General features: G+C 35.4%; 1 protein-coding gene across 7 annotated transcripts in view; it reads left to right on the forward strand.

Annotated features, from left to right (window-relative positions):
• Positions 1-12,461, forward strand: part of LOC143257624 (uncharacterized) — a 97,385-nt gene that overhangs the window by 34,823 nt on the left and 50,101 nt on the right. Inside the window, exon 8 of one of the 7 annotated variants that reach the window (XM_076516644.1) lies at positions 11,691-12,456. The exons of the other annotated variants lie outside the window; for them this stretch is intronic. The gene's annotated coding sequence lies outside the window, so the exon portion shown is untranslated. Of the gene's footprint in view, positions 1-11,690; positions 12,457-12,461 lie in introns of those variants that run through there. 7 annotated transcript variants of the gene reach the window in all.

Consider the following 12,461-nt stretch of genomic DNA (forward strand, 5'->3'; position numbering starts at 1 on the left):
CATTGTCCTTGTTTGGCATTGTAGGGTGTCCTCTTGTAGGGCTCCATGGTGGGTGGGGTCAGTGGGCACTGAAATATTCTTTTTTATTATGGATCCTCCAAATAAAAGCTTAAATAAAGTAGTGAAAAACAATTCATAGGTAAATGACCACGTCTTCAAGATTCTGAGCAGCAATCTTCAACCTCTGTAACACCTGTAACTCATTTTTTTTATACTACATTCTCTTTCAGACAAACTTCAGGGCAAATGTCTCCCTTTTTTATGTAGAAGAGACTAGAGGGACCTGCTGGCTCTCAAAGGTCAGTAAAGAAGCTTCAATCTGGTGACATATTGGTGGACACATCCACATCTAAACACAGTGAACTCCTCTTGCATTCAAAGGCAATTGTGGATATACCTATAGAGGTTATACCTCATGCTACTTTGAATTCATCATGAGGAGTTATTGTTGAGGAGGGATTTGAAGAACATCCTGAGTCAGAGATTCTTACTGATTTCTCCACCCAAAGAGAGTTTCTGCAGTGAGGCTTGTCTCCACTCGCAAAGATTGAATTATGATGCTGACCAGTATTCTCTTTCTGGCATTTACATCACTGCATCCATCTGCTTCAATCAAGGCAGGCTATCTTAATTGCAAAGTATGGCTAAACATCCCAAACCCTCTCTGATGTTTCTAGTGTCAGTGGTTTGGTCACTCGAAGACATTATGTCATGGTTCCTTGACGTGTGCTCATTGCAGTGTAAACGAAGTTTATGAGTGTGAAATGGACCCTCATTGCATCAGTTGCAATGGCTCTCACCTGTCTCACTTTTGTTCTCACTCTAAATGGTTGGAAGAAAAAGAGATGCAACGTTTAAAAGGATTAAAAACTTTACTTACCCTGAGGTTCGAATGTTGCTGTCCACCACTTCATCTCGGACATATGCTGGTGCACTTTGTTTCACTACCACAGCGAGAGTGCAGAGGGATCTCTTTGTGCCTCCAAAAGAATCATTCTGAAACCAAATAAAAAGTTTTTTGACCTCCATGGTTACAAAAGTTAATGAATAAACTTTAACACCCATTTTTTGTGCCCAACATACATTCCAACAAACCCCAAGATCTTCTTCCTTTGGTTCCAGGTATGGGCATTTCCTTGGGTACATCTTCTCCCACCACAAGATGCAAAACAATAATTTGTTCATGTCCTTAGTTGCTGGAATCCTCTTCCAACAATAAAGACCTGCCCAATTGACCCATGGCAGGATCCATGGAGGTCGATAGACCTCCCTTGAATAAAGACAATAAAGAAAAAGATGTGGTTGTAAACAGAAAAGCTCTACACACAAATAAAAATGGCCACCTTGATCATTGGATCTATTAAGGTTTACGTTCTAATCTGGATGGCATCAAATCATTGATTGTTTCCTTCCATCCTGTATGTCTTTTCTTACAGGAAATATTTCTGAAATGTGCTGATACAGTCACCATTCAGCAGTTTTCTTTGTACAGAAATGACAGGCTGTGTGGTGGACAAATGCATGGAAGGGTGGCACTGTTGGTTGATCAGCATGTGCCCACTGTGTCTTTGCCACCAGACACACCCTTGGGGGCTGTAGCCATCCATGTTTCCTTGGGTCGTACCATTATTGTTTGTTCTCTCTACCTGTCACCTGGAGAGACCTATGATCAATCAGACTTTGATGCCCTTATTGAACAGTTGCCATCTCCCATTTTAATCCTGGGGGACTTAATGGATATCATCCCATCTGGGGAAGTGCTGATATTGATAGTAGGGGCTGCTCCATAGATCATATGTTCTCTGATCACAACCTTTCTCTTTCCAATAGTGGTTCTTATACTTTTTTCATGCATCTAGTCAGTCCTTTACTGCTGTTGATCTCTCAATTTGCTTCCCTTCACTATTCTTCCACTTTTCATGGAGGGTTAACAATAACCCAAGACAGAGACTGGTTGTGGTCATTGTCACCTGACCTGCTTGCTACAGCGGAAGCTGGATGAAGCAGACTGGCCTTCTTTCACTGAAAGCTTTTTCCAAGTATCAAGAACTTCTGCTTCTTCCTACACCTTTTTAAGCATCAAGACGCGGGCAGAGTGATCACATGTTTTCTTTCGAGCTGATTGTCTCGATGACAGTTATCATCCCTTTATATTGGTGGAACTCAAACTGACCTTTCATTGGTCTGACAATACATTGGTCGGACCTGATGATGTACACCATGAAATGCTATCCCATCTATCTCCTTCTTCTCTTCTGATTGCTTTGATGAGTTGTCTCTGTAAGACCTTAGAGAGGATAGTTAATGCTTGTCTTGTTTGGTTCCTCTAGCCCACCCAGCGTGAATTCCTACAACAGCTTTGTATCGGTGAAGTTGTACTACCTGTGGTCCCTGGGACAAATTCCTGGGGCTTATCTTTGACTGTAAGCTGACCTTTATACCACACATCAAGCAGCTGTATCATGCTCTTATTAGATCAAAACTTGACTGTGGATCTCTGGTCTGTGGCTCTGCCAACACCTCGGCCTTAAAGATGCTGGACCTCGTTCATCATTAGGGACTTCAGCTCTGCACCAGGGCTTTCTGCACATACCCAGTTCAGAGCTTATACACAGAGTCTCATGAACCTTCTTTGCACCTCTGCTGTTTGTAACTGTTTTTTATGCTTCGAAACTTCATTCCTTACCAACGCATCCCACCTGGGGTTGTGTTTTCCTTCCTTAGTGGGCCATGCCTTTTCAGAACAAATTATCTGTCATGATCCTTTTGGCCTTTGTATCCAGGTGCAGTTGGATAAATTGGGTCTGTCCTTGGATAACATTGCCCATCCCACCATGGCTTATTACAGTCCCCAAATATGACTTATTTTTAAGTCATCTGAGTAAAGTAGTCATTCCCAATTGGAAATACTGTCCATTATTTGCTGAACATCTTTTGAATCATCCTTCCATTTCTATTTATATCGATGGTTTGAAATCAGGTGAATGTGTGTGCTCTGCCATGGCTTGTTGCGGTTCAGTGGTTGCATGTAGAATGTTCTCTACAGCTTCTGTGTTCACTGCTGAACTGTACGCCATTTCAATTGCCCTGGATCACATAGAAGCTAAGCAGTACTCAAACTGCACTATTTATACCGACTCACTTTGTTCCTACTGGCCCTGGAATCGCTTCACGTTGGTTCACACGCTGTTCTTGCCAATATTCAAAACCGACTGGCCTATTTCTTTTTAACATCTAGTTCTATCCAGTTTTTCTGGGTACCGGGCCACTTTGGTAATTGAAGGAATGAGCCTGCCGACACTGCAGCAAAATCTATCTGTTCTAGCACTATCACTGCTCTGCCTGTTCCATACATGGACTATGGTCCTGTACTCATGGCTCGGCTCTGTGTTAGCTGGCAGTCAACTTGGAGTGAGCAATGCGAAAACAAGCTTTTCCAAATGAAACTCTTTATTTGACTTTGGCCATGTTGCTTTCATAAGGATCAGAAAGAGGAAGTTGTTCTAACTAGACTACGCATCGGTCACAGTTTTTTAACTCATCATTTTCTTTTATCTGGAACTGGTGTACCAGTGTGTAGTTTTTGTAACACTCGGGTCACAATAAACCACATTTTACTTTATTGTTGTCGTTACAACTCTCAAAGACGGCACCATTTTAAAAATGTTCTGTCCCAAGGTTTGCTCATAATTTTACAGTGCTATTGGTGATGGTGACACTGTCCAGCTTGGTAATGATTTTAGTTTTTTTAAAGGTCATTATTCTTTTTAATGCTCTTTAAGTTTTTTTAATTTATACATTAGAGCTTTTTTAATGTGATTTCTTTTTAAGAATCATAGTCCATATAGTTCGATTTGAAATTAGAAAATGGCCATTACATAAAATAACTGAAAACCAGAACTGGAAAGGCCAACATCAGGTGACTAACTCTGCTGTTTGAAGTACCCGTTTGTCATCCTGGCGAGTTATTATTAAAATTTTGCTACAAGTCTTTTAAAACTTTTGTTACTTTACTTTTTGAAAATGGCCATAATGTCAAATAACTTGGAACCACGACTGGGAAGGCCAACTTCAGGTCACTTCTCAATTGGAAATACTGTCTATTATTTGCTGAACATCTTTTGAATCATCCTTCCATTCCTACTTATATCGATGGTTTAAAATCAAGTGAATGTGTGTGCTCTGCCATAGTTTGTTGTGGTTTGGTGGTTGAAGAATCTCCTCTACAATTTCTGTGTTCACTCCTGAAATGTATGCTATTTCTCTTGCCATCGATCATATAGAAGCTAAGCAGTACTCAAATTGCACTATTTATACTGACTCTATTAATTCCTTACTGGCCCTGGAATTGCTTCGTGTTATTTCTCTTTAATATTTACTTCTGTCCAGGTTTTTTGGATACTAGACCACGTTGGTATTTGTTGGATTGAGCTCACTGAAACTGCAGCTAAATCTGTCTGCTCTGTCACTATTACTGCTGTGTCTGTACCATACATGTACTATGGTCCTGTATTAAATACTTGGCCCTGTGCCAGTTGGCAGTTGACTTGGAGTGAGCAAAGAGAAAACAAGCTTTTCCAAATAATACTCTCTATTGGACTTGGGCAATCTTGCTTCTGTAATGATTGGAAAGAGGAGGTTGTTCTAACTAGAGTATGCATTGGTCAAAGTTTTTTAACTCATTTGTTTTTATCTGGGACTGATGTACCAATGTATTGTCTATGTAACACTTAGGTCACAATAAGCACATTTTACTGTTTTGCTGTCGTTATGACTCTCAACTACAGCACCATTTTAAACATATTTTCTCCTAAGGTTATTGGTGATTGTGATACTGTCCACCTTAGAAATGTTTTTAGTTTTTCAAAGGCCATTAATCTTTTTAATGCTATTTCAGTTTTTTTAATTTATACATTAGACCTTTTTTAATGTGATTCCTTTTTAAGAATCAAAGTCCATCTAGTTTGAATTGAAATTAGAAAATGGCTGTAACATAAGATAACTCAAAACCAGGACTGGAAAGGCCAACTTCGGGTGACTTGCACTGCTGTTTGATCTATCCGTTTGTCATCCTGGAGTGTTGTCATAATTAAAATTTTGCTACAAGTCTTTTAAAACTTGTATTACTTTACTTTCTGAAAACAGCCATAATGTCAAATAACTCAAAACCAGGACTGGTATGGCCAACTTCAGGTGACTAATGCTGTTTTTTGAACTTACCCATTAGTCAGCCTGGTGAGTTATGATAATACTGAAAGTCCTTTACAATTTGTATTACTGTAGTTTTTTTTTACTGCTGTGGAGTAGATGTAAAAATTGGTTGTAATACTATTAATGTTTGTAATTCAAAAAGTAAACTTGCTTTACCTTAATTTCCCTTTATGAATTTTAATAATTTCACTTTAGTTTTAACTTTTTATTGGATGTTTGGTGCAGATGTCCTAGTTGCTTTGTGTCATAAAACACCAAACCAACCAACCAACTTCTTTGATGAGGTAAATTTTCCACTGTGTAAAGATTTTGAAATTGTTTTATTTCAGTGAAGATAAATTCTTTGATATTAACTCCCCCCCGCCCCCCCAACATTTTTCGAATGTATCATTATAGTGAGTTTGTTTCAGATTAAACTACAGCAGTACCTCTTAGGTAGGTCTGATCTATGTGCCATGATAAAAAGTGTTATCTGATATGAAGTTGTTATTCGAAGGATCAATTACCAGATAGCGAATGACCGAGTTGAGCTGTGCCAGCTAATTTTCCCATGAATTGAGTTTAATGATTTATGTACTGATAGGAAGTCAGATAATGTAGTAAATTGGTACAGTGTATATTGATAGTTATGATGGTTATCAGTTCATTAAGGATAATTTTAATTTTTGTTTGTGTTTCATGTAAAATGATTTATTCATCAATCATGTTTTCATAAAGGTTGACATATATTTTTATTACATATAAAATATTACAGACAGTATTTATTTCATAAATTGTCTCTCTTTTTTTGTTTTACATATTTAATGTAACAATTTTTTAACATTCACGAGTCTAGCAGTTATTATACCAAGAAGCATTTCATTGCTACCTTCTTAGTGCACAGGTTTAGTATCAGTTGATAGAATAACTTTTAATAAAGGTCTGCCACTTTGCAACCCATTAGTTTATCTTCTCAACCCGCTAGTAAATCTAATCAAGTTTTGTAACGTCTAGACCATTAGCTGAAACTCTATGACATTCAATAAAGAGAAACTGGAAGAAATGTGGAAGTTAATTTCACTAAACATAATAAAAAAAACATCTCGTATTTACCATCAGTGCAACTCAAAAAATCCATAGTATATCTGTACAGAACACTGCAATTTCAAACAAAGAATCAAACATAAGAAGCTACATATCTTAACAAAACATCCCTATTATAAACCAAAATTTCACCCTTAAACTTGGATTCTTTGATCTCAGTACTGAAGAGGGGCCATTCCACAAATTTAATTATCTGAATTAAATACCAATACCTAATAAAGTAATCCACTATGAATGCAGTATAATGTCACATGTAATATGTTGCACTAAAATCATTTTAAATTGACTAAAAAATTTTGTAATTTCCATGTTTTGTTTCGTTTGTTGCTTTTGTCACAGTTTTGGTCTACCTCAACGTACACATCGCATTTTGACATCAATACTTCACATCTTCTTCACAAGGGGTCTGGCATGGCTAGATGGTTAGGGTACTTGACATGCAATCTGAGGGTTGTGGGCTTGAATTCCATTTCCAACAAACATGTTTGTTCTCTTAACCATGGGGTCATTCTCACTCTTTGTTGGTAAAAGATTAGGCCAAGGATTGGCAATGGAAGGTGATGACTACCTGCCTTCTCTCTAGTTTTTCACTGCTAAATTAGGGATGGCCAATGCAGGTAGTCCTCATGTAGGTTTGTGCAAAATTCTGAACAAACAGTGATTTCCAAATTTTCAGCTTGAAACATTCACAATTTTTCTGGATGCATTGAGGCATTTCATTAGACATGCCTACAGCAAAGATTAGTCAAGTCTATCACTTTGCAACCCATTAGTTTATCTTCTCAACCTGCTAGTAAATCTAATCAAGTTTTGTAACATCTAGACCATTAGCTGAAACTCTGTGACATTCTCTAAAGAGACTTTAGTACCACAAGTGGAATAAAGACAAAAAACAATTTTTGATCACCCCTAGTTACTTTTTGGGGCATTAAAGTTTATAAACCAAAAATATTCATCTATGTATCAAGGAGTTTGACTTGAAGTTGAACATGAAGCATTTCCTGATTATGTGACATCTTTGTTCTATACTGTATACACTGTATTCATGTGTGTCTGTGAATTATATTATTGATATGAAGAAAAGCTGTTACAGACAGGTTGTTATTCAATTTTTAGCCCAAAAATCATGGTCTTATGTTGCAGCTATCAGGCAGTTGTCTGTGGAAGGTCAGTGCAATGCAAAATTGTTCCATGCACAGAAAAGTAATATTTAAAAGGAAGTTATTAATTCTTATAAGGTACAAGTTCTATTGCATATCTTAAAAAAATGAGTGTTCTGACTGACTGAGTTTGAAAAAAAAGAGTATCAGATCTGAAAATATTGGTGTTTGATATAATTGCATCATAACAAACAACCATCAGAAGTATAAACCAAAATGGGCATTATGAGTTGCATTTCATAAATTATATCATATTCTTTTGTCTGAAAAGTATAAATATAGAAAATAGTTAAGACTATTTTGTGCCTTTTCTTTGTTATTGTGTAGAACATAAGATGTATGTAATAATGTGTTACAGGTAACAAGAAAGTTAAGTGGTAATTTTTATGAAACAATATTTTTGTTAGCTTTTGTAAATACAGATCAGTCTTGGTTATATTCAGTATTAAAATCAATTTTTATTATAATGCTATACACCCTTGTGCAAATTAATTGAAACAAGACAGGAAAATTACGATTTTTTCAATTTTTTGCGTTTTATTTTTGAGAATCCAAAAATTACTCGCAAATTAATACATGATATGACTGCCTTTATTTTTCAGAAGGTCATTAATCTGCTTTGGCATCGAGTCCATGAGTTGACTGCAATCTTTACTAATTTTTGGATCATGGTACCACACCTCAATTATGGCCTCAATTAGCTTATCTTTCGTAGTACAGTCTTTTCCCCGAAGTCTTTCTTTACAAATTGCCCAAAGATTCTCAATAGAATTTAAGTCCAGAGAGTTTCCAGGCCAGTCCAGCACCTTTATTCGTGTTGTAGTCATAAAGTTATTCACAAGTTTCGATGTGTGGCAAGGAGCCAGATCTTGCTGAAAAATGCCAGATCCTCCTGGAAATCTTTTTCAATTCTGGAACGACTCTTCTCTGCAAAACTTCGATGTACTGTGGTCCTTGCATCATACCGTCTATGATAATGTAATCTTTCGATGCCGTAGTAACTGAAAAAGCCCCAAAACATCTTCTTCAAGGGATGTTTTACGAACTAATTGATGTGAAATTCTCGAAGTTTCTCACCTGGAGATCTGCAAACATGCAAACTTCTTTGACCCTGTACGAAAAAATGAGTCTCGTCACTGAATAACACCTTTTTCCATTGTTCTTGTGTCCAGTTCTTGTATTTCAGACCCCATTGATACCGTTTTTTCTTCATTGAGTTGGTAAGAAGTTGTTTTTTGACTGGTCTCCTTGCCCTTGTAATGCAATTTTGAATGACGTAATATTCCTCAAAATTTCGTCATATATCCCAAAAATAGATTGACCATACTATAAAACACATCTAATGATGCCGTCTGTGTGAAAAAATGACTATTAAAGGAAATCAGCAGATCTAGCGAGCCTACATCGGCTGCCATGTTGAAAATATTGTAAAATGACCATTTGTTTCAATTGATTTCCACAAGGGTGTATATGGTAAAGCAGCTGTAACTTCAAAGACTGAAATTATTTATTTGTGCATATTTTTTGTTTATCCTGACATGCACACAAACACATACACACTGTGTTACTCTTTTTTACTAGATGTATAAAAAATGTTTTTTTACATCTGAAGGAAACTCATTCCAAAGGCCAACCACCCTGTTAGAAAAATAATATATTTATGTCTCCTAGTCCTCTTATTCTTATTGTTAAATATGAAAAGAATGATGCATCAACATTATCAGTTCTGTTTACAATCTTAAAACACTTGAGTCATAAACTTCTGGCTGTTTTTTTTTCAGGAGAAAACAGTTTGAGAGATTTCAGTCTCTCCTCATATGACAACCTAATAACCCTTTCTAGGGTAAGGAGCCCAAGATTGAACACAGTATACCAAATGTGGCTTAACCAGTGATCTGTACAATGAAATTATAACATTTTTTGTCTTGTATTCAGTATTTCTGTAGGTACAGCCTAAAATCCTATTTGCTCTACCACTAGCAACAGCACACTGCTTGGATGGCTAAGAGACTGATTAACCATTACACCAAGATCATTTTCTTTTGTGACACTGTTAAGGTTATTCACATCCAAATTATACTTATAATTCAAATTAAGATAACCCACTGATATTATTATGCATTTATTATAATTAAAACCCATCTGCCATGATGTAAATCATTTTGCAAAACAGCAGCATCATCTCTTCAGTTAGCAACACCAAGACCTTAATATCATCAGCAGATTTAATTAATTAATTGTCCATTCCTTCATCTCTGTGGCTGGTGCATATCAAAAAGGTATATTTCATTTGTAACATTAATTCAGTCTGACTGAACTCCATTTATAACAATCCTTTGCTTTCTTCCATCCAGTTACTTCAGTTAGTTAACATATACATAAAGACTGAACACAGTACTCCAAATGTTGCTTAACCAGTGACCTATACAATGACATAATAACAATTTTAGACTTGTATTTAGTATTTCTATGTTTACAGCCTGTGTGTATGTGTGTGTGTATATATTTTACAAGTCTTTTATGTGCTATCATGTTAGTTTTGTTTTGATTTTAGAAAATTTAATCACTCCAAATTTACACCTTTACCCTAATCTACATAAGCAGTAATTGTTTCAAAGGATTTCAAGATTTGTAAGACAAGATTTTCCCTTATTGAAACTATGTTGACTGTCCAATAAAATTTTAAACTTTATTAAATTATTTTGCAAAGCATCTTTTATTGGACTTTCCAAAGGTGTAAAACTCGTAGGCCTATAGTTACTTGGATAGTTTTTATTACTTCCCTTAAAAAAAGAGGAGTTACATTATTAACTTCCAGTACTCACATATCTCACATGTTCAATCTTTAAGCTCCTTTAGGGTCTTGGATAAATATTATCTAGCCCAGGAATCTCTATCATATTTTAAATTTTCCAATTTTTTCTTAACAAGCTCAAAATTAATGCAGTCATCTTGTCTGACCCTGTCTCCATTTGTGAACTGTTCAAGGTGAGAGATACTGCCTAAGTTTTCACAAGTAAAACCTGAAGGAAATGCTAAATACAGTAACCCAAACATTTCATAATTATCAAATACAAGCCTTCCCTTATCATCCCTTTAGGGTCCTATCACTGTCCTACTATTTTGTTTACTCCTAATGTATTTAAAGACATTCTTCCTGTTAGTTTTTACATTTTCAGCCAACTTTTTTCCATTTTTCAAATATTTTTTTGATGTGCTGATATTCTGTTTGGTCTATAATCTTCTAAGTCTCCCATCATACCAGTCAATTTAAATTTATAATACATTTCTCAAATTTTGTCTTGGATCTTTTGTGAGCCTATCTTGTTTATCACTTGCAGCTAACCTTTTCTATTATGAATATTAAATATGAATATATTTAAAAATATTCCACATCTGATCAGTGTCTCCAAATAATTGAGCTGTCCAATTCACAACAGATAATTCTTGTTGCATCCCTTGAAAATTTGCTGTTTTGAAATTTATAAACAAAATATCATTATTCCTTATCTTCATATGCAGCAAAAGATTGAACCTAATACAGCAGTGATCACTTGCACCCAGACATTCTCCAGTTATTACCCTCTCTTTCATTTCTATATTAAAAGTTTACAATAAATCTAAAATAGCATTGTTCTGAGTAGGTTCCTTGAAGAATTGGGGATGATAGTCATTCAGAACAGTTTCCAAAAACCTTTCGCCATCATGGTTTGACTCTAGCATTTTTGAGTCTGTGTGCCTGAAATTAAAATCACCAATAATTATCACATTAAAAGCTGAACTCTTAATCTCACTGTTAAGTTTCTTCTGTATCATCTGGTGATCTGTAAGAAATTCCCATTGTCAGCTTTTTTTTCCCTTTATATCTCTTTATGTGTAATCTTTCAAACTAAAATTATCACCTAAAATTCAAGTTAGTAGACACATGCATATAGAAAGAGAGAAAACAATATTATTTGACATTTTATTGACGTGATAACGTGCTTTCAAAGTAGCAATTTAACTTAGGAATGTGTAACTGGAAGTTCCACACTGGAAGAATGTGTATATTGATATTGTTGTTATTTAAGTTTGTTGTTTGGCAATTAATTTCCTTCTGTTAGCAGAGATAATTTTATTTTGTAGGAATAGTTGTCACATGCTTATACAATGTGTGGAAACCCAAAGCCACTTATGGAACTTCTATTTTCTGTTAACTTGCATTAAATAAAGTTTTTTTTTTTTTTTGCCAATTAGATTGAAACCTTTTAAAAATTGAACTACGTAGGACTAAAATAGAAAATACTGGAAGCTTAGAAGAAGAAAGCTTTCCATCCCAGGTATCATTCTTGTGGGTATTCTCTGAACACTTTCCAATAATTCAGCATCCTTCCTAAGTAAAGTAACCAAGACTGAACACAGTACTTCAAATCTGGATTAACCAGTGACCTATACAATGTTATTATAACCTCTTTAGACTTATATTCAGTATTTCTGTGGTTACAGCGTAAAATTCTATTTACTCTGCCATGAGAAACAGCACACTTCTTGGATGGATCACGATACTGATCAACCATTACACCAAAATGTTTCTCCTTCTGTAACACTGTTAAGGTTAAAATTATATATATAGTTCAAATTATGATAACCTCCACATGTGTTTTCTTGCATTTATTCACCCCAAATAATACAAAGTTTTGTTGTTGAACCAGTATCATTTTCTTTGCTGCCAGTAACATCTAAAACCTTAATATCATCAGCAAATTTAAATATTTCATTGATCATTCCTTCATCTGCATCATTGATGCAAGTCAAAAGAGTTGATATCCTAAAACTGAATCTTGAAGTACATACCTCAATAATGACATTAATCCAGTTATTTCATTACTACCATTCCCTAAACTGCTTTAAGTATGATATCTTAATTTGAACATAATGTAACTTGTACTTTCATATAAACCAGTCGGGATAACAAGTTTCTCTACAAATAAATATTTGTTATTTCACCTTTATCTAGTTACTAAATAC

Source organism: Tachypleus tridentatus, chromosome 7 (genome assembly GCF_004210375.1).
Source record: "Tachypleus tridentatus isolate NWPU-2018 chromosome 7, ASM421037v1, whole genome shotgun sequence".
Classification (NCBI taxonomy): domain Eukaryota; kingdom Metazoa; phylum Arthropoda; class Merostomata; order Xiphosura; family Limulidae; genus Tachypleus; species Tachypleus tridentatus.